Here is a 23,352-nt window from a genome sequence, read left to right on the forward strand (position 1 = left end):
TGCCCAACTCTTCACACAATCAAATTAAAAATGAACAGTCCTTGGATTAAACATTCTCCAGAGAAGATATACAAATGGCCAACAAGGTCATAAAAGATGCTCAATGTCATTAGTCATTAGGGAAATGAAAATTTAAACCACAGTGAGATACAACTTCAGACCTATTAGGATGGCTATAATTTAAAAAATGAAAATTAAAAGTGTTGGCAAGGATTGGAAATATTTGAAACCCTCATGTATTGCTTGTGTGACTATAAAATGGTACAGCTATTTAGAAGGATAGTTGGAAATGCCTCAAAATATTTATCATAAAATTACTATATGGTCCAGCAGTTTTCAGAAATTCCACCAAAAGGAAATTAAACACATGTTCACATAAATACTTACACAGAGATTTTTTATAGTAGTATTTCTTAGAATAGCCAAAAGGTATAGACAACCCAAATATATATCTATCAACTGACGAATATATAATCGGAATAAAACATATCCATATAATAACATATCATTCAGCCATAAAAGCATAGGAAGCATCGACACTTGCTATAGCAAGAATAATTCTTGAAAATATCATGCAAAGTTTAAAAAGCTAGACACAAAAAGCTGGACATTGCATGATTTTATTTATATAAAATGTCCAGAATAGGAAAGTCTACAAGGATAGAAAGCAAAATATTGATTGTCAGGTAGAAGAGGTATGTGTGGAGTAACTCCTAATGGATACATGTTTCCTTTGAGGGTGTTAAAAGTGGGGAATTAGTGGCAATGGATACACAGTGATGTACTAAAATCTACTGTAAATAATTGCCACTGTAAATTATGCATTGCACAACGGTAAATTTTATGGTATGTGGACTACATCTCAATTAAACATGAATGAACACGCATATATAATAAAATTAGCAAACTAATAAGTACTAATATAGTTTATCCCATCATAAAGTTGAAAGAGAAGTTACGTTTCCAGAACCATTAACAGTTCATCCTACATCATCAGGGTGGTCCTAGTCACCAGAATCTTTATGTTCCATCTTTTGTGTTAAAATAGTCATTAGAATTCTGGGATGTCTACATGTGGGATACAACTGGCTTTATACCATTGCAAAGCTGATCATGTACATAATTTTGAGCTGGTGATGTTCTTAAATGAGGGAAGATAGAGAAGAACAATTCTCTTGTCGAAAAATGCAAATACTCCTTAATCATCGTCTTCCTACACACAGCTCTGAAATCAAGTTGGATTAGAGGAGAATGTTTCTTTTACAGTAGTTCCCATTATCCAAGGGTACCTCAAGACCCCTGGCGGATGCCTAACACCACAGACAGTACTGAGCTCTGTATACATTATACTTTTTGTCCTATACATACATACCTAGCATAGAGTTTAATTTATAAACTAGACACAGTAAGAGAATAATGACAAAAATAATAAAACACAATCATAGCAATATGCTGTAATAAGTGTTGTGTGAATATCATCTCTCCCTCCCTCAAAATATTACTCACCCTTCTTGTAATGATATGCTATGATAAGATAACATGGCTACATGATAAAATGAAGTGAGGTGAATGATGTAGGTATTTTGATGTAGCATTAGGCTGATACTGAGCTTCTGACAATACATCAGAATACGGATTATTTGCTTCCGGATTGTGGTTAATTGATGGTAACTGAAACTGTGGAAAGTAAAACCATGGGTGAAAGGGGACTACTATAATCCTAAAAACAAATATCCCTCTTAGCCTGCTAACAGAAAATGAGTTTTATCGCATCTGCTTAGACATTAAAAAATATCTTAAATATTGCACCCAAACATAATGTTTCGATGTGATTAAGAAATGCAATTTATATAAGCTCCCAACGTAATAGTATATAAGCATGCTTTTAGGAGTTAATTTTAGAGGAATGCAGTGTCAACAACTATGTCCTTATGTGATTTCTAAAAAAAATCCACTCAATCTGAATTTCTTTACTCTGTTTAAATTTCCCATGTTGGAAGAATCTGTTTTAAAAGTAGCACTTAGTGTTCTAATTCCCCTAATTCAATGTCTGGAAGCTGCCCACTTGTAACTATGTAAATACCAAATTATTCTATCTTATTGTCATTGCTTCATTAATTTTCTGCAGGTTAAATGCAATTTTAGATCATACTTTCAAGTTTCATATTATATCAGCAATTTTCTAGCTCTTATTTAATACAAGCAATTTAATCAAAATGTTGCCAGTGAAATTAGAGTACAGTGAAGGGAATTTTTTTATTATTATTAAGTATTTTGTACCTCCCACAGGTTATAGTACATAAAATGTTCAGCAGTTCCTAAACAGTACTACTGTGTTTTCATATTAATGCAGCTAATGTTTGGATGTTATGGCAGGGGAAATAAAACAAGACCTCATAATTGCCATCAAACTCCTAGAATCTTCACAATCTAAATCCTATTCTGGATATTTATTTAAATACTAGCACCCCTTCTTTAAATCAGAAAGTTGTGCTAACCTTTGAACTATTTGATTTAGGGATATATTCAAAAATCCGATTAACAGAGAAGCCACTCCATTCCTAAGAATTTTTTATTTTTATATCTCTTGATTATGTTATTTTTCTTGTATTGATTTATCCTCAGAGTTTCTCCCCTTACTGATAAGATGGCTGCAGCAATGTCAAGTGTGATGTCACTTTAGCCTCATGTCCAGAAGGGAAAATAAGCAGGTGCCCTGAGTTTGACTTTCTCTTACACTGATGATGACAGGGATTGTGGCCAAGGGCATAATAGGAGGTATTTATTCCTAGAAAAAAAAAATTGCCTGCTTGCAAAGTTGAGTATAGGGTAAATTCATCCAACTGAGTGAACTAAAACTGAGGTATATATAAGCAGATTCCCATAGAAATGTATATATTCTTTTATCAGGATGTGAGTAGATTGAAATAGGAAGAAATAGAAAAGAATGATTTCAAATACTTTGGGGGATCAGTAGTGTGCAGATATCCTATTAAAATGTTAAGAAATTACATTTAAATAAAGAGAAATTTCTGAATTCCAAACTTTTATAAATTTATTAGAGAAAATCAAAAGGTGTCTCATTTAACTAAAAATCCTAGAGAAAACTATGGGAATCTTGAAACACATGTACAACATTCATACATATTCTAATGTGCTTATTTGTCATTTGTATACCTTTGGTTTGTTTTAAGCAGTGTGAGCTATAGTTTCTACCTTTAAGAGAAGTTTAATCTCCAGTATCTTGAATTTTGGCATAAAATTTGAACACCTGAAACTCTGCTTTATAACAAAAAAGCTATCTTGGTATTCACTCTTTCTTTTACCACTGTTTTTAGTCCTCAAAAAATATTTTTATTCTGTTTTTTTTTTCTGTACTCAGTCATGAATTTCTCAATTTCTATCTCCCTTACTTTAATTTGCTCATCTACCAGAGATTTAAGGAAGCAAGCCTATCAATACAGAGAAGCAGACAGAAACATCACCAGCCTTTATAGGAAAAGATTAATGCATTTGCTTATTCTGTCCCTTTTTGTGGCACGTCTGAGCAATGATTGTATTAAATACAGGCTCAGCTTTAGGCAGTAATATAAAAAATGATAGTAGGAAGGAAAGTAAGTTTATCATAGAGAGAATGCTGTCATGAATTAGTCTTCTTTTTTTTTTTTTTTAAGATTTTATTTATTCATGAGAGACACAGAGAGAGGCAGAGACACAGGCAGAAGGAGAAGCAGGCTCCCTATGGGAAGCCTAATGCGGGACTTGATCCCAGAACCCTGGGATCATGGCCTGAGCCAAAAGCAGATGTTCAACCACTGAGCCACCCAGGCGTCTCTAGTCTTCTGTTGATAGGCCTGGCTGGAATGTGATTGGTGTTCATTACTGGTTCTTTTATGCTCTATTTTTCTGACTAGCTGCCATCTTGCATATGATCTTTATTTTATCTTATTTTATTTTAAATAAAATATTTTATCTTTTTTATTTATTTATCTTTTTGTTTTATCTTTTATTTTATCTTTTAAAGATTTTATTTATTTAATCACGAGAGACAGAAAAAAGAGGCAGAGAAACAGGCAGAGGGAGAAGCAGGCTCCATGCAGGGAGCCCGATGTGAGACTCAATCCGGAGACTCATATGAGTTATTTTAAAGATAAAATTATTACTGGAAAAATAAGGAAGTAGTTCACTTTCTTGCTTCATTATTCTTCACCTATTATTTTCAGGAAATACATAAGGCAAAGATAGGAAAATGAGAAATTATTTTTAACTACATCATAATTTATTAAGTGATCTGGACTCTACAAGGGCAGAGGAAATGTGTCATACTGCATTAAGTAAAACCTATAACTACACATTTTAACAAAACAGGTTTTTTGGGTTAGCTTTCGTCACCTAGAAAATTAAGGATGAATTCATATTTTTTCATATTTGGTAGGTAAATATTACATGGAGCATGTAATCTTGAAATGAATAAGTATATAAAAGTGGGCCTTTTAATCACTTGCAATAAATAAGAAAAGACTGCAGTTAGCTAAAAGAAAGAGTACCTATTTTCCATTAATCTTAGTCCAATATACTATGTAACCAGAAAAAGATGCGGTGACGATTATGAGCTATGTGTTCCAGCAATGTCCCACTCAAGCTGTCAGGTTAAAGAAAATTTTCCTGACCTTCTGTTAAGATACATGAAGAGCAAAATGAAAGCTAACTTAAAGAATAATCTGCAAGTGCTCTCTTTTGAGTGATCAAACGCATAAGTAGGTGATGAGCTTTCTTACAATCTTCCCTTGCTTTCAACTGGCCTTTACTTTCACATTATTTTTTCTTCAGCATTCTATGCTCTGAGTTTGTCTTTGATCTCTCCCCAGAAGGAAGCATGAATATGCACTTCCAATTTCGAGGGATATTGTAAAACTTTCAAGAAATTGCTTATTTTATGTTCATTACTTTCCTGTTTCAGTTATATACACCCTAAACTCTCTAATGTCATATGCTTGTAAAATCCATTAAGAAAAAGAAAAATAGTCTACATCTATAAAATTGGGAAATTCCAATACCCGAGGGACCTTCCCTTTTACTTCTGCAATTCTAAGATTTCTCTACCATAATGTAGCCCATAGCAATAGAGGAGGAAAGAAAGAAAACAAAAAAACAACTTGAGTCAATACATGTTTTGCTTTGAAACAACAACAACAACAACAACATTGTATACTTCCATGATGCTGTCAAATAACATAGAAAACTGACTTAATTAGGATAAACTCAAGGTCATTTTCCATGTTAGGCACTGATTACTAAAATGTCACCTATAACCTTCTCAAATAATTAGATTCTCCATTTAAATATTCACTGATAAAGCATTTTAAAAGGCAAAATAATTACTGTTAAACCATTCTGTTTTATTCAGGGTCTTATTTGCTGCTTTGTCACATCCATAGAGTGCTGTTAGTAATTTAAATAATTCAAGCTTTGGAAGATTGGTATGTTAATTTAATTAAAACTTTTCTGCCAATTGTTATTTTGCCATGTCTTATTGCCAGTACTTTCATAAACTGTGGAAGCTGTTGAGGAAAGAGACTACAATTTGCAATGAATTTCCCTTTCTGTTGAAAATGAGAACCATTATAAAATTTTATTTAGCCATTTATCCAAGATGGCAATACACTATACCCAGGATTATAGGCCTGTGAGTTTGAAATCTTCTGTGATTTAATGCTGACTGTCCTTTTCCAGCTCCATGGTAACCTGATTACATTGCCTTGAAGTAGTAAACATGTTGCTTGATATCTAAATACATGCAGAACTTTTGCCAAAGGCACAGCATCTACTAATGAATTTCAGTGGTGTTGGCCAGGAGAGTGTCAGTGAAGGCCAAGTACGGCTTTAACTTGAGAGTCTTGATACTGATCACGGAAGAATTTAGCTACAACAGTGTTTTTAAGCCACCAATTTTGCAGGTGACTTAGCAAATTAAAGGTGACAATATGAAGTTTTAAAAAGTCTGGATAAAAGCAATGTATAGGCAGTAATCCAATCCAGGAATCAGAAGATACAGATCCAGGCTAAACTCTGCACTATGAAACTTTAGGGAGAAACATTTGCCTGTAAGAGTTTATTTACAGAGAATCTGATTTAAAGTATGAAATGAGAAATAGAACCGATTATAAAAAGCAAACATAGATAGATGTTATTTACAGAGAAGAAAATAGGCTTAAAGTATTTTGTACAACCTAGCCTTTGGTGGGGAGGACCTGTAATTAACGCCAGGTCATTAGATGTCATAGACAGCCCACAAGCTTAACCTTTTATACATTATATTTCCTCCCAGCTAATGATGTAAGAGGTTAAGTAGTGGAGGTGAAGAAAATTCAAAATAAATAGGAAGTCATCTCAAATGTGTCACTTTTGTCTTTCTCCCAGGGCTAACCTAATCATCTCTTTGTCTTCTCACTGTCTGCGGCCACACTCTGGTGTCCACTAAGAGGCCATGGCATTGCTCCCTGTTCCAGATCGTCTCTTCATCCATTCTAGTCAATGTCATTTTACCTTCTTTTTTTCCTCAAGTAAATAAAAAGTTAATAATAAATCTGTGATAACAAAAAATTTTTGAAAATGTGGGGAAAAGAGGGTAAGCCCAAAGCTAAGTGTCTTATAATCATTTTCATTTTAAGACTGTGTGATGAAATAAGGTTTATCCTGAGTTTTTTTGACATTCATCCAGTGAAGAGACACCTCTCCTTGAATATGGGCAAGCTTTTGGACTGCTTTTATTCACAGAACGTGGAGGAAATGCTTCTATCTTCTGGGTGGAGGCTACTATTGCTTTCTATCTCTTAAAACATATATGTTTAGGACCCAACTATTCTGAGAAGCTCAAGAGATGTTAGGAGGCTATGTGGGGATGAAGTATGATAAACTCTAGCTGGGTTCCCAGCCAGCAAACAGAACGGACTCTCAGCAATGTGAATGAGACATCTTGATTTTCCTGCCATGTCAATCTTAAAAATGACTCTAGTTTCAACTTCTCTTCAACTGCATTCACTATGAGAGGCAACAAGCAAGAACTGCCCAGCTGATCCTAAGCAACACATAGAAATAGGATAGAAAACAGTTTTTAAAATTTTTTCCTTTAAGCCATTAAGTTTTGTGGTGTGTTATATAGCAATGGAACAGGTTGCCATATACCCAGTTATCTATCCATCACAGTAAATGCAGTGCCTTATGCCAACTAAAATATACTGGTACCTGACCCATCTCTGGCATCTATTTAAAACTTGTTACCCAGGATTTAATCTTAAATTTAGCTAAATCCTTATCTTGTTGTGTCTCAACTATTTTTGGATTTCTCTGTTTAGAACTTCCACATTCAATTCAAACAATAACGTTTACTCTCCTTCACCATGTCCATTTCTTCTTATATTCCTTTCTCAGGTTAATGGAAATAGAATTTGAGAATCACATATTCTCTAAAGAGCTATCAATTTTGACTTGAATTGTTTTTGGCATCTAAGCTCTTTCTTTATATTCTCTTAGTGGCATCCTTAGTTGAAATCCTCTATTTTACATACATTAATTAAAGAGTTTTTCAGCCACTGTTTCTCTGCTCAATTTACCACTTAGCAATGAATCTATCTTCTACACAGTTCCTTATTTTTCCAAAAGTAAAATGTAATAATGCCATTACTACACTTAGTTGATTTATTGTATAAAAACATTGTTTTCCCTCCATCTGTAAGATACCAGATGAAAGATACACAGACAGATCTTGAAGGTTTAGAACTTGGGAATTCACTAAGATTCAGGGAGCCAACACCTGTCTTTACAGGAATAAAGCCAAAAAAAAAAAATGATACTGAGGAGAAATACATAGCTAGTACTAACAATAACCCAGATGCTATTCTAAGCATCCCAGATGTATTGACTCATTTCATCCTCACAATATTTGTATTTGATAGGTACTGTTATCCCACTTTACAGATAAAGAAATTGAGACACAGAGGTTAAAATAATTTGGACATTTAGCACTTCTATATCCCTTTCAAATATTAATACTTGATAAGCATTGGTACTAACAGTTTTCATAAATGTCATGAAATTTATGAAAGATATGAAAAAAAGGAGAGTATATAGATTAGAACATCTAGGTTTGCTTCAAAACCATTACAGTATCCAGATAGAAAATTGCTCTATCCAAACACAAGAGTGACTTGGTCAGAACTTTAAAGTCATCTCTAGAGCTAGGAAGAAATTTTGAAGGTATGCCTTTCCATGGAAGCATGAATTGCACAAGAGCAGATTTCGTAAAAAGTAAAATAAATAGTATAGAAACTGCATACTGAAATGTAAATTAATGATATGGGTCAATTTCTATTTTTTCTCACCTCTTCTCACAAATGTACATAAAACTACAAAGACTAGAATCCAAAAATAATGGATGTGGGTCACAATATTTCTTTATCCTAGCCTTCAAATACTGTATATGTATGATATATGTGTAATAAAAGTCATGGGAATTTTGTGGGGTTTTTTTTCTCAGTTTTTTTTTTTTTTTCTCTCAGATTTTTGACTAAACTCCTAAAGTTCCTAAAACTCCTTCAAGGAGCTCTTAAAGGAAACAACATAGAAATAGGTGGTGTCATCCTCCATACCTTGTGATGAAATACACTTATTCCTTGCTATCACTTCCCTTACCACAATTATCTATGTAATCAGAGCAGACTGGAGAGTCTATATGCTCAGAAGATTGGAATTCACTTGAAGGGAAATCATCAAAGTATGAGTAATGAAAATTAAATTTTTCCTAGACTTGAAAATTAAGACACAGGGAAGAAGATTTAATCCAAAATGGCTGAAAAAAAGTGAAGTGAGATATAAAGACATTTCTATTTTAACATTATTGAGTCCATACTTTTAAAGAACATATTAGATATCAAATAGTACAGAGCAGTTTAGGAATGACAAACAATGGTACATGTGAAAGCCTTATTCTCTGCCCTATTCTTCAAGGTATATTTTAAGTTTCTATTTCAGTTTGAGAATTGGCTCCAAAAATTTATATGATATAATACCACCATTTTTTTTATTTATAGGTTCTATAAGAGAGTATTGATCCCTACTATGAAAGATGGAAATTTAACTCACTTGAATTGGCATCTCTTCATCCCTGACCCCATATGTGTTAGAAAATTATAATATTAATTTTCATTCTTGTATTTAGCGGAAACAGTTCTTAAAATTAATGTTCCAAAGTTACCTTTGCACAGTTAACTATATTTGAGTTATATAAGGATTGGAATGCAAAATAACAGCCTGCTCCATCCAGAAGGAACTCACTTCCCATCGCCTTCAGGCTGTGACTTTCAACACTTCTGGTTGAATTTTTAGTATTTGGGAGGTTTTTTTCTATCTCAAAATTACATGCTTATGCTGATATTCATTTGTTCTATATTTTAGTCATTATGTACTTGTATTCATTTGTAAGAAATGAGTTTAGCCTACCTTTCCGATTTCTCTATCATACCCTCTCATTTTTCATCCTTTGATTCTCTTGAAAGATACATGGCAAATTTTTAGATCGCTACTCAGTAGTTATATTATAATACTTAAATGAATATGTCTAGCAGTACTTCCTTTTTTTGAAGTTTCCAGTAAGTGCCTATTATATGCTAGACAATTTTTTAATCATTTGAGATCCATTGTTCAATGAAAATAGATGAAATGCCTCCTTGTAAGGAGTTTACATTGAAGAGAAGAATATAAACTATAAATATAATAACCAAATAAATTTAAAAAGAATATCAGAAGCTGATAAATGCCATGGTCAAAGTAAAAAGTGGGGCAGGAAAAAGAATATCTGGAGTTGCTTAGAGGAAAAAGAGAATATGTTTTAAATATGATACCAGGCGTTGCAATATCTACATGAAGGGAACACTTGAGCAAAGATGTGAATGAAATAAAGGGATTTGCCATGCAAATATGTTGGTGAAAGCATTCTACATGGAGAAAATGGTGAGCATAAAGTCCCTTTGGCTGGAACATGTTTCTATTGGATCTGGAGGATTTAAGCAAGGAACTTGGCTTACCTGGAATGAGAAGCCTATTAGTAGGGGATGCTGTGAAGGAGGACATACATGACTAGATCATGAAGACCTTATAGACTATTTTAAGAACTTTGTTTTTTTCCTATGAGTGGAATGACAAATCACTGCAGGATTGTGAGCATAGAAATCAGCAGTCTTAAAAAAATTTTAATCTGGTTGCTTCATTGAAAATAGGATGTTGGGCTCCCAGTGAAGGAGAAGGAACAACAGTGATAAGATCACAGAAAAGAAGGAATGGGGGAACAGACCCAGAGACAGCAATTGGGATGATAAGTACTCAGATCTGGATGTATTTTAAATGTAAGCAAAAAGGATTTTCCAAGGCATTGGTTGTGAAAAGTAAAAATGATGGTTCAAGCATGAAATCATGGTTTTTGTGGTGAACACTTGGAAAGACAGAGTTGCCATCAAATAAGATAGGGATGGCTTAGCAGGAGCAGACTGAGTTGAGGAAGAAAATTATCAGTTCATTTTTACATATGTTGATTTGAGATACTAAGTAGACAATCTTGGGAAGCTAAAACTGAGACAAAGGCCAGTACCGTAAATTAATTTTGGAAGTTAGCGTATAGATTAAACCCATAAAACTGGAAAAGTACACCAAGGGAAATGAAAGTATAAAAAGAGAAAAGATGGGAGTCATAAGTCCTGGAACACTTCGACAGAAACAAGACAAAATAAAACAAAACAAGAGGTGGAAGAAGCAGAAAAAAGAGACTAAGAATGAGTTTCTAGAAAGTAAGAGATAATTAGGTATGGTGGGCTGCCTTGGAAGGAGAAGGGGGAAGTATACGGATGGAGAGGGCAATAAACTCATTGAATTGTGCTGCTAGTTTTATGCTGCACTATGGGTCTACACTGACTCATTCACTGGCATTCTCTGTGCCTTGTCAAGTGTCCTTTCTTTGGCTTTGGGAACTCCTCACCTCCATATTCTCTTTCATCTCTTTCTAGAACTTATTTCTGTGTATACTTGGCAGATAGGTTGTCTGACTTTTTTTTTTGTCACCTTTCGATAATTTCCATTTCATTTGTTTTTGTTCTACTTTGATTTTTAATTCTATTTAATTCTCTGTTGAATTCTTTTTTGTCTTCTAAAAGAAGACAAAAAGAAGTTGCTTTTTATAGCATCCACTTGTTGATTAATGCTGTACCTTCTTTAAATGCTCAGAAGCTACCCATTATAGTTATCTTCCCAGATTCTGTTCTTTTCCTACTGTTGTTTTTTTTAAGATTTTATTTATTTTTCATGAGATACACAGAGAGAGAGAGCCAGAGACACAGGCAGAGGGAGAAGCAGACTCCATGCAGGGAGCCCTATATGGGACTGGATCCTGGGACTCCAGGATCACGCCCTGGGCCGAAGGCAGGCGCTAAACCTCTGAGCCACCCAGGGATCCCCACTGGGGAATTTTTAATGTCAGAATTTTTAGTTACTTCTTTTAAGCTGGTAAGATTTTCCAGTTTGGAAGAATATATGCCTTGCTAACAGCATTGAAAAATTATAGAATTCCAGCAGGGAAAGAAACTGGTGGGTCCCAATATTCATATTTGATATGTAGACTTTCTTTCCAACCATACCTGTTAACTGCAGTCCATACCCTTTTATCGCCCTCCAGTACAGTGTTTACTTTTCAGTAATAGAGAAGGTGTAATGGTCTCCAGGCTGAGTGGAATGGAGTAGCTGAAGGGTGGGTGTAACTTCCGTTCAGATAAATTAATCTTCCTGTTAACCACATCAAGTTCATATCCACTTCTGGGTTTATTTGTTACAGCCAATTCCAGAAACTTATGAGGGTTCAGTCCCACAAATCCAATTGCTCTTCAGCTTGTCACAACTGGTTTAATATTCTGCGTTTTAGGTTTAGTAACTCACACACTGCTTATGAAGTTTCCAAAACATTGTTGATTTTTTTTTTTTTCCCTCCTCTACTTTCTTTTTAATTTAGTACTTAAAACTATTGTTTTAGGAGGATTTTATGTTGTGGAGGGTAATGAATTCTCACTCTGCCATGATACTCTTGGATATCTCTTGTAACATTTATAACTTTCATATATATAATGATAGTCTTTTTTTCATTTTTTCCTCAACTTCCATGTTACTCAAATTAGCAACATTCTTAACTTTACACTAACGTTTTTTTTTGTTTGAACTTTTTACTTTCGGGAACCCTGGGTGGTGCAGCGGTTTAGCACCTGCCTTTGGCCCAGGGAGCGATTCTGGAGAACTGGGATCGAATCCCACGTCGGGCTCCTGGTGCATGGAGCCTGCTTCTCCCTCTGCCTATGTCTCTGCCTCTCTCTCTCTGTGTGTGACTATCATAAATAAATAAAAATTAAAAAAAAATTAAAAAAATTAAAAAATAAACTTTTTACTTTGGAGTGATTTTAGGTTTACAGAGAGGCCCTGTCAGTAGAACATGTGATGCTTGATCTTGGGGTTGTAGTTCAAACCCTGTGTTGGGTATAGAGCTTACTTAAAAAACAAATACAAATACACTATCATTTATGACTTATACTAAAAGTTTATATATCTTATACATATATGTATCTTTTGAACAGTACTATTATACACTTCATAGACTATAGTACAAATACAAATTTCATATGTGCTAGGAAACAAAAACTGTGACTAGTTTTGTTGCAATATTCTTTTTATTGTGATTGTCTGGAACCAAACCCACAGTATCTCCAAGGTATGCCTGTATTTAGGAAAGTGACAAAAGTATTAAACTTTTAGTATAAGATATAAATGTTAGTCTATTTTTTTCTTTCTTTCCATAAAAATATTTTAAAGTAGCTTCAGATACTAGAAGAAAATATTTTCGACATCACCATCTTATGGACTCTCTTTTCTTACATTCAACTAATTCTTTAAAATCATTATAAATTACAGCTCAGTGCCTTCATATTGATTTTGCTTGGGTTGGTTGTTTTTGTTATTTATGGAGATTCTGTTTGCCTTATTATCTGCTAATGGAAATATGACTATTATGTTTTGAAAACATCATATTTACAATAGTTTCAGTCATTAAGCCTATTGGATAAAATTCCTTTTATTTCTGGAGAGAGCCACCTGTGGGTGTGTCATGTAAAATCACAACTCCCAATCCATCCCCTTTATTCTTCTTATAATTAAGTATGCATTTCTTTAAACATAATTCATTAGTCTCTTCATATTATGATATTTTACAAACATTTTTTGTTCTATTTTTGGAATTTCATGCCATTTCTTTTTCCAAGTGAGGTCTTTCTTCCCTGATTATTAATGAATTTTTGTGATCTTATTAAGTATTCTAATATAACAGAAAGCAGTAGAGTTTATTAAATTTTACTAACAGTAAAACATGTACCTTTAGCTCCTTCAAAAGGCTGAAGTGACAGGGATTAGACAGTAGCTGTTTTCCAGAAATAATCCCGTGATCTGACATTTATGGCCAGGACAGCTGGTATAGTCTAGTTCCTTATGTCAAGAATAATTTAGTATTTATGTGGCACTTCACATTTAAAATGCTCTTCAATCATTAATAAAACATTTCCCTTGACATTCCTGTCAGAGAGGTCAGAATAACTACCAGTAACAAAAACCACTTAATAACAAAATGGTGAAAAAGTTACCATAATCCTCTTTGTTTCTTGGTGTTAATTTTCAGGCATGTAAAATCTGAGAATTTATTAAATCCACTGACTACACTGCATTAAGTTCCATGAATTTACAATAAGGATATGTTACTATAAAAGATATTCTAAAAAGTTTAAGAAGTTGTGCCACCCCTTTCAAAAGCAGGCTGAATTCAAGGAAGTCTACTAAAAAACATATAATAAATCCTCTCCAGACTAAAGGCTATTCTAATCATTCAGAGGGGAGAGAATTCTAGAATATGTAGCATTAGCAATGTCTTGCTCAGAACTGAAAAATGAATGTAAGAGAGATTGATTAGAAGTTGAAATCATCTGTGAGAAGGATTGTTGTCTCTCAAGTATGCTTAATGGAAACATTACTCAACATTTTTCAAACAGATAATGAAAAATAGTAGGCAATATACCCAGATGTTTTCAACTTAAGATACATCTAGCAAACATTATGATCTTGTGCTTAGTTACCACACCATAAAATTGTTACCAGTTCACAAATGATTTTGTGGGGTATGTGTGTATGTTAGTGTCCTTGTCCTTTTTTTACCCCTTTTTCTCTTTTTTATATTGTCCTAACAAGACTTTGAAAGTACATCCTTTATTTATACTCTCTAAAGCTATCTGGGCCTGTTTTTTGTTTGTTTGTTTGTTTGTTTTGTTTTGTTTTGTTTTTATTTAAGGGAAGGTAATCAACATTTATTTCTAAATAGAAATAAAAACATTCAGGGGTATTTTTTCTTGGCACTTTTATGATAACTTTATTTCATGTTCATTTTATGTTTTTATATTAATTTTCTTGTCAAAAAGTGATACCCCTAATATATTATTTTTAAATATATGTATTTTTTGATAGTTAAATCTACCTTTTTTATTCCTTAATTATGTTTTCTATTTTATTTGCGATCAGTCTTTCTCAAAGTGTTGTTAACTTATTAATTCTTTCCAATAAGCAAATTTTGGCTTAATATTTTTCTGTTTCAAGTATTTTTTTTTTAAGATTTTATTTATCTATTCATGAGAAGCAGAGAGAGAGAGAGAGAGAGAGGCAGAGACACAGGAAGAGGGAGAAGCAGGCTCCATGCAGGGAGCCTGACGCGGGTCTCAAACCTGGGTCTCCAAGTCCATGCCCTGGGCCAAGGCAAGCGCTAAACCGCTGAGCCACCCAGGCATCCCTCAAGTGTTTTTTTTTTTTTTGTCAGATACAAAATGTTTTAAGCTTTATTGACCTACATAGTTTCCATTGCAACTACTCAAATCTGCCATTGTAGCATGAAAGCAACCATGCAATACATACATGAATAAACATGGCTATGTTCCAGGAAAGCTTTCTTTTAACAAAAACTTCAATGTTGTTGCAAGTTAAGTAAATATTTGATAACAGGAGTATCAGTGTTTGGGCAATAAGTTATTCTTTGAAGCACCTTTGGGTAATATGTCACATTATCTCTCTTAATTTTAGAAGGAAAAAATGGCAGGATTTGGCTTAAAGGAGGATTACAAAGTTTCTGGCATAATGAGAATGAGATCATATAACTTTTTAAAAAATTCCCTCATGTAACCACTTGCCTCATTTATAATTAGAGTAATAACAACCTGCTGACTATGGTCTACAAAACTGTACATAATGCAATTTCTTAGGATCTTGAGACAATCTGCCTCACTGTCCACATTCCTATCATACTACATGTTCTTTATGTCTTATTATAGCCAGTTAGTTCCTTTGTCAGGGCCTTAGCTCTTTTTGTCCTTCTGACTGGATAGTTTTTCATAGCTCTACTTATCTGGCTTGGGGCAGTGTAGTGTAAAGCCTAGGGCCACCTCTCTACTACCAGACCATTCTCATATATACATATATATATGAGACATATGAGATACCTATATCATAATTTGACACCCAGAAATGGTCATTTGTAACATTTTCCTTCTCTGCTTCCCTCCCATTCTGGTAATAATCACAGAATGAAAAAATAATAATGGCCAGGAAACAAATGCAGACAATAATACTTATCAAGTGCCTGGGTGGCCCATTTAGCTGAGTGTTGGTTTTGGCTCAGGTCATGATATCAGGGTCCCAAGGTCAAGCCCTATGTGGGGCTCCAAGCTGGGTGTGAAGCCTGCTTAGGATTCTCTTTCTCTTTCCCTCGGCCCTTCCCTCCTGCTCTCTTACAGAAATGAAACAAAACAAAAACCTAAAATATTTTCATTACTGAACTTCATATCTATAAGCATGTAAGATAATAAATTAGAAATTATAATTATAAAATAATGATTTCAATGTAAGAAGGAAGATAAGAAATAGAGTAATATTTTTTCAGTTACAATATGTAGTTCCTGAAAAAAAAGAGGGAAATACAATATAAAGACATCAGCATGCACATGGACCTCAGCATCATGACCAACAGCTTGTGGACTCCTATGCTAAACCTGCATTTCCATAAACTTTGCTAACTAATTGACCCAGAATCTCTGGCTTGGGCTGACTGGTGAAGGGATTTCTTTTTCAAAGCCAGTCTACCTCTACCAAGAAGATTAGTATTGGTGATTGATCCTTCAAATCTGATGACATCAATGCAACTATACAAATATAAAGAGGTGCCAGGGGAGCATGATGCCACCAAATGAGCAAAATAAATAAAATATCAGAAGAGCTTTACTTATTGAACTACCTTCCTGGGAGGTTGGGGGAGGATTAGTACCTTTATTTTAAGGAATTCTAGTAAACCACAAGAAAAAAAAAAACGATGACTAAATGAAATCAGGACGATAAAACCTAAACAAGATGAAAATTTTAGCAAAGAGAAATCATTAATAAAAAAAGAACAAAGAAATTTCTGGAGCTAAAGAGTGCAATGACTGATATGCAAAATTCAACAGAAAATTTCAACAGCAGATTCCATCAAATAGAAGAAGTCAGTAAATTCTTGACAGGTGCTTTGAAATTATCCAGTTAGAGAAATAAAAAGAAGAAAATTATAAAAAATAAATGAAAGTCTATGGGATTTATAGACCATGATTAAGTGCACCAGTGTATACACCAGGTGAGTAGTAGCAGGAGAAGAAAAAGATAAAGAATAGAAGGCTAATTTAAGGAAATGCTGGTTGAAATTTCCCATATCAAAGAGGGAAAAGGACAACAAGATTCATGAAGCCTAAAGGACAAACAAAGGGAATTCATCACCACTTATAAGAAATAATACAAAGAATTCTTCACATTGAAACAAAATGATGCTAGATAGCAACAAGTAAGCTATGAAAGGTAAAAATATTTAGTCAAATTCAGAATGCTATTAATAATGTAAGGGTAGTGAGTATATTATTTTTATCCCTAGTATAAAAGTTAAAAGACAGAATTACTAAGAATATAACTGGGGCATCTGTGTGGCTCAATTGGTTAAGCTTCTGACTCTTGATTTTGACTCAGGTCATGATCTCAGGGTTGTGAGATCAAGTTCCACGTGGGGCTCTGCAGTGAGCATGAAGCCTTCTTAAGCTTCCCTTCCCTCTCTTGCTCCTCTCCTGCTCACACTCTTGTTCTCTGTGGAAAAAAAAAAAAAAAAAAAAAAGGAAGTAAATTCTGACATTAATTAAAAAGTCAGGGGAGAGGGAATAAAATTGTAGATTTTTTTCTTGCCTGTGATTGTAGTTAAGTTCTTAACAGTAAGACACTGTTATAACTATAAAAAGTTTTATGTAGGGCAGCCTGGATGGCTCAGTGGCTTAGTGCCAACTTCAGCCCAGGGCCTGATCCTGGAGACCTGGGATCGAGTCCCATGTCGGGCTCCCTGCATGGAACCTGCTTCTCCCTCTGCCTGTGTCTCTGCCTCTTTCTCTCTCTGTGTGTGGGTCTCTCATGAATAAATAAATAAAACATCTTTAAAAAATAAAAAAATAAAAAGTTTTATGTAAACCTTGTGGTAATGACAAAGGAAAACTTATGACAATTAGAAAAAGGAAGAGAAAAAACAAAGAATATCATTACAAAAAATTTCACAAATCACAAAGGAAGACAGGAAGAGAGAAAAATAGAAACAAAAGAAGTACAAAATAGAAAACAACAAATGACAATAGTAAGTCCTTTCAGTTTTCTGATTACTTCAAATGTAAGTGAATTAAATTCACCAATCAAAAAAGATATGGAGAAGTGATTCAAGATGGCAGTGTAAGAAAACCCCAAACTCACCTGCACTCACAGACACACCAACTCTATAGTTACATTGAAATAATCCCCACTGAAAAAGAACTGAACATTAGCTAAACAGATTTCTCCACGAGGGATAAATGGGACACATTCATGTTTTGGGGGCCTTGTTTCTTTAGTGCAGCTCTCAAGGGCTGGGATGCCCAGTGTGAGGCCCCCAAAACAGGGGTTTGGAAACCAATGGGGTTTACATCTAAGGGATCTAGTAGGCTTTGTGGATCTGAGATACTTCTTTTGAGGAGCTTGCATGCAGACTCATTCATCGCAGGGTCTTGTGCAAAGGCAATGGCTTGAGAGGGAACTGGCTTCTACCTGAAGGACACTTAGCTGCTAATCTTAAAGTGCCTGCCCAAGGGGCAAGAACCAGTGGAGACTTTCTCTGGGGATGAAGGCGCTGGGAAGTACCATTCTTGCATTCTCCCTCTACCTTGTTAATGCAGGTGAGTGCATGCAGACAAAGCCTCACTAAACTATGGGCATGCCCCGCATCCAGCCCTCTTCCTCTGTATCACTAAACCTGAAGGTGTGACCTGGCCCAAGTACCCTTCCCCTTTTATCACAAAAGGCACGGATGTGCCCCCTCCTCAGCACTCTCTGTAGCCTTGCTAAAACTGGTGGGTGGGTGCAGTCCACATAAGGCATGGCACAGTATCACTTGCCTTGACAGCTAGAGGAACTTGCATTTCTGGCTGCATGGGATCATAACAATTGAGGAAGACAGTTCTAGGTAGGGACCACATTCAGGAAATTATACAGAGAGTGACGATAAGATACCTTTAATGTACCTGTGAGAAAGGCCTATCTACTTGTCTTGAAGTTTAAAGCTAAAGAAAGACTTCAGGACTTCCGGGCAGGAAGCCTTTACATGCCACACTGTAAAGGCTACAGAGCCATTCTCAGGAAACACACACAGGATGAAACCATTTGAGCCCTCCATTAGCTTCATTCCTACTTCCCAAAAAAGAGCTTATACAATCATCTGAAGCCCCAATTTTTATAACAGTTTCCTTGCAGACAATTCCTGATCTCCTGTTTTAGGACATCAGCAGGGTTTATTATTGCAGACCCAAAAGACTAGATCTATTAACATACTTTAAAAGCTTCTGCCCGAGGATATGGCTTTCAATCACCCTGAAACTAGGTGCTGACTGAGATCACTCCCTTCGGAAGACTTGCAGGTCTTGGCATACTCTCAGTAACTAGGAACCATCAAAAACAAGCCATGCTACTTACACAATCACAAAAGTTCAAGAAACAACAAAGAGCTAGGGCAAAATTGAGCAATAAGTTTCATCTGCTACACACTGCTACTACTTCAAGCCTGGGGGAGAAAAAAAAAAAAAGCCTGGGGGAGGTAGCTGTTTCATCTAATACGTAGCAACAAATGCAGAGTCAGGAAAAATAAGACAAAAAATAAGTTCCATATGAAAGATTTTGACAAAAGGTCAAAGAAAGACTTTAATGAAATGGAAATAGGTCATCTACCTGATAGAGTTCAAATTAATGGTCATAAAGATGGTCAGCGAACTCAGCAATAGAATGGATGAACACAGAATTTCAGCTGATGTAAAAAATATAGGAAAGTACTAAAAGGAGTCACAGAGTGGAAGAATACAGTGATTGAACAGAAAACTACACTAGTGGGGTTCAACAGCAGACTAGAAGAAGGAGAAGAACAGATCACTGACCTAGAAAACAGGGTAATGGAGCTCACCCAAACAGAGCAGTGAAAGAAAAACAGAATTAAAAAAAAAGGAATATAGCTTAAAGGACCTATGAAGCAATATCAAGCAGAATAAGATATCATATTAAAGGGGTCCCAAGAGATGAAGATGGGAAGAAATGTACAGAACACTGGTTTTCAAAATAATGACTGAAAACTTCTGTAACTTCGGGAAGGAAACAGATGACCACACCCAGGAAACACAAAAACCCAAGTAAGACACATCCACTCCAAAATACACTATAATTAAAATGTTAAAAGCTAGAGGCACCTCAGGTGGTTAGGCATCTGATTCTTGATTTGGGCTCAGGTGATGATCTCAGGGTCATGAGATCAGTGATGGAGACAGTTTAGGATTCTCTCTACCTCTCTTCCTCTGTTCTTCCCCCATCCTACTCATGCTTTCTCAAGTAAATAAATACATTTTAAAAATACGAAAAGTAAAATGTTAAAAGTTAAAGAGAATCCTAAAAGCAGCAAGAAAGAAAACAATTTTTTGTGTATAAGGGACTCTCCATTAGACTATCAGCTGATTTTTTTTTTTCAGAAAATCTGAAGGCTATAAGACAGTGGCATGATATATTCCAAGTGCTGAAAAGAAAATATTTCAACCAAGAATACTATGCCCAGCAAAATTATAATTAAGAATTGAATGAAAGAGTTTTTTCAGACAAGCAGTGGCTAGAGTTTGTCATACAGACATATACATATATGAGTATATTTGTATACCTATGAATATTTAAACACATATATGTATCATATATAAAAATATATGTATATACAGACAATCTGGATTTTTTGGTGAAACTATATAATTCCAATTCTTAATCAGTCCCATACTGATATCTTTTTTTAATTTTAGTTAGCATTTATCTTTACATGAAATCGTATTATTATTGTATTATGTCTATATCATTACAGTAGATTATCATTATAGGATATATACAATTATTTCTCTTACTATTTTTGGCATAAGCACAGGAAAGCAATCTTTAGCAGTCCTTAGTTGTATTTTTTTTATTGTCTAGAATAATTCTTGACAAATAGAAACAATAATTTTTAAAAAATATTTTACTTATTTGAGAGAGAGAGAGAGAGAGAGAGAGAGAATGAGAAGATGGAGCAGCAGGCAGAGGGAGAGGGAGAAGCTATATCCCTACTGAGCAGGGACCTCTATGAGGGGCTCAGTCCCAGGACCGTGAGATCACAACCTGAGCTGAAGGAAGACGCTTAACTGACTGCACCACTGAGGTGCCCTAAAAATCAATTTTTTTTCTGGAATTAAAAAGTATATAAAATATATAGAGAGAGTGATACAATCATATAAACACCTGAGCCAATAAGTGTGCCATCTGTTGCCATGGGAAATATTGGAAGCAGGAGTGTTGTAGAGAAGAAGAAGAGTTTCTGGGGATCTCATTTAATATCACCAAGGACAGGATCAAGAAGTTATCAGAGATGGACAGATGAAACCAGGCAAGAGTGCTGATGCATTATTTAAAGAGAAAGAAGCTATAGGAAATAAGATCTCAACCACGTGACAAGCTGATGAGAGTTTTAGTAAGAAAAAGATTCCATTTTTGTTTTGCAACATGAAGATATTAACAAGTGCAACGATGATAGATTTGTAAGGGTGGAAGATGAACAAGGATAAAAAGAGTAACTGATAGATTAAGAAGTAGAAGCTGTTGGAAGAAAGAAACATTTTATAGAATAGACAAAGAGAACAAATCAATAGGGCCATGACTGGAAGGGGATGTTTTCTAAGGATGTTTATAACAGAGCTATACTGGTCAATAAGGTAAGAAATGTTCATGTATCTGTTGAGCACTGAGTAAAGTCCAAATGCCATAAACGTAAAATGTGCACCAGAGTTTGAGGATTCGATAGGGAGAATATAAATTTTTCCTAAACATATTTATATTGTGTGCATATCAAGGTGACTATATATTCAATATGTTGAGTTAAATACAATATATTACAAAAATTACTTTCACATTTTTTACTTTTTAATGTGATTACATGTGTGGCTTGCATTATATTTCTATTGCATAGGACTGATATAAAATATATTTAAATGTCTAACCCACTTGAGGGAGAGATAGGAAAGGAAGAGGAAAACAATTTATCTGAAATTTTTAAGACGAAGAGAAGATGAAATTATAAATAAGGTTGATTGAGTTCAATGTTTTAGAGCAGGCATATAGATGTAAAAAAAATAAAACTTCTTGAATTACTGGGAGAAAGTATGAATGTTTAGGTATGCTTTCTGATGGTTTGCATGTGCCATGATTTCAGCAGATTGCTTCTCTGTGGCTCAGATCTAAGATGGCAAGCTGTGGTGGACATACGCTAGGGTGATCTCTCATGATATCCATTCCCTAGTGTTCATGCCTTTTATAATCCCTTCCCTTATGTATAGGTTGGATCTGTGATTTGCTTCTAGCTAAAAGAATATGACAAAGGTGAAGCGATAGTGCCAAAGTGATGAAATTCCCCAATCAGTTCTATTAGAGATAATAAAAATGCAGATTATTTTGTGCTGGGCTGACTTAATCAGATGAAAACCCTTAAGAGAGGGACAGGGACTTCCTTAAGGTGAAACAATACCCTTTATGGTTTGATGATATAAGGAGTCATGCCAAGGATGCCCACTCATGTGGCCTCTATGAACTTTTAGTAGCCTCTATGACCTGAAGAGTGGCCTCCAGCTGAGGACCCGTGGAAAGCCAGTGCCTTCAGCTATACATTCATGAGAAAATGACACCTACCAACAACCTGAATGATCTTTGAAGCATATTCTTCCTTAATTGAGCCTCCAAAACCTGGCAGATAGCCCGATTATAACCTTTTGAAACCCTGAGCAGAGGAGACAGTGAAGTCGTGTTCAGGTGTCCGACTCAAGAACTGTGAGATAATAAATAAAAGTTGTTTAAAATTGCCAAGTTTGTGCTTATCTGTAATGCAGCAAGAGAAAAATAATACATAGGCTTTTCCCTTTAAACAATTTTTATGGTGCACAACAAAGTTCTGGATATCTAAAAAGCTGAATTCTAGTCTGAGATATGACATTTAAAACTATATTAAAGTTACTTCACTGTTGGAGATGTTTCCTCTTATGCAAAAAATAATTTGGCCTAAATTAAATCTTTGATTATTTCCAACTCCAACATTCTATTTGATTATAAAATCCTTCCAGAGAAGGATCCTCCATAATCATTTGCTACTTTCAGAGCCTCACTAGAACTTGGCATCACTTTTTTGCAAATTTATACCATACACAGACATTGGCAACAGACACATGTAAAACAAGTATGCACTAAAGAGCAGTAAATATATAATTAATATGATAAACATTGTCATAAAAATCCATTAGTTATTTTGTATTTGGAAGTTTGCCAATAATGACTTTTGAATATCTTCTCAGAAAGAAAAATCTATTGATATTTTACATTAATCTTACGTTTTTAAAGTGTTTAAAAACTCTTCAGTTTTCTTTAAAGTAAATATTATCTAACTATGAAAATAGAATATGGATAATAGGCATAAAACACAAAATTTTATCTACATTTGACACAAGATACAACTATTTTGTGGTCCTTGAAAATGTCCCAACAAGACCTGCATTGCATAGGAAAGGCATCTGTTTGAGTCCTAGAAGTCAAGTCCGATCATGAAGCAGGACAGCTACTTTC

The 23,352-nt window shown here is 34.7% G+C and overlaps 1 long non-coding RNA gene across 7 annotated transcripts in view; it reads right to left on the reverse strand.

The window, feature by feature from the left end:
• Positions 1-23,352, reverse strand: part of LOC140632712 (uncharacterized) — a 141,893-nt gene that overhangs the window by 87,006 nt on the left and 31,535 nt on the right. For 6 of the 7 annotated variants that reach the window (XR_012030361.1, XR_012030363.1, XR_012030364.1 and 3 more), the window contains one exon: positions 22,429-22,564. This is a non-coding gene — a long non-coding RNA (uncharacterized lncRNA). Of the gene's footprint in view, positions 1-17,027; positions 17,272-22,428; positions 22,565-23,352 lie in introns of those variants that run through there. The other variant, XR_012030362.1, reaches the window with a different exon arrangement.

This window comes from Canis lupus, chromosome 4 (genome assembly GCF_048164855.1).
Source record: "Canis lupus baileyi chromosome 4, mCanLup2.hap1, whole genome shotgun sequence".
Classification (NCBI taxonomy): Eukaryota; Metazoa; Chordata; class Mammalia; order Carnivora; family Canidae; genus Canis; species Canis lupus.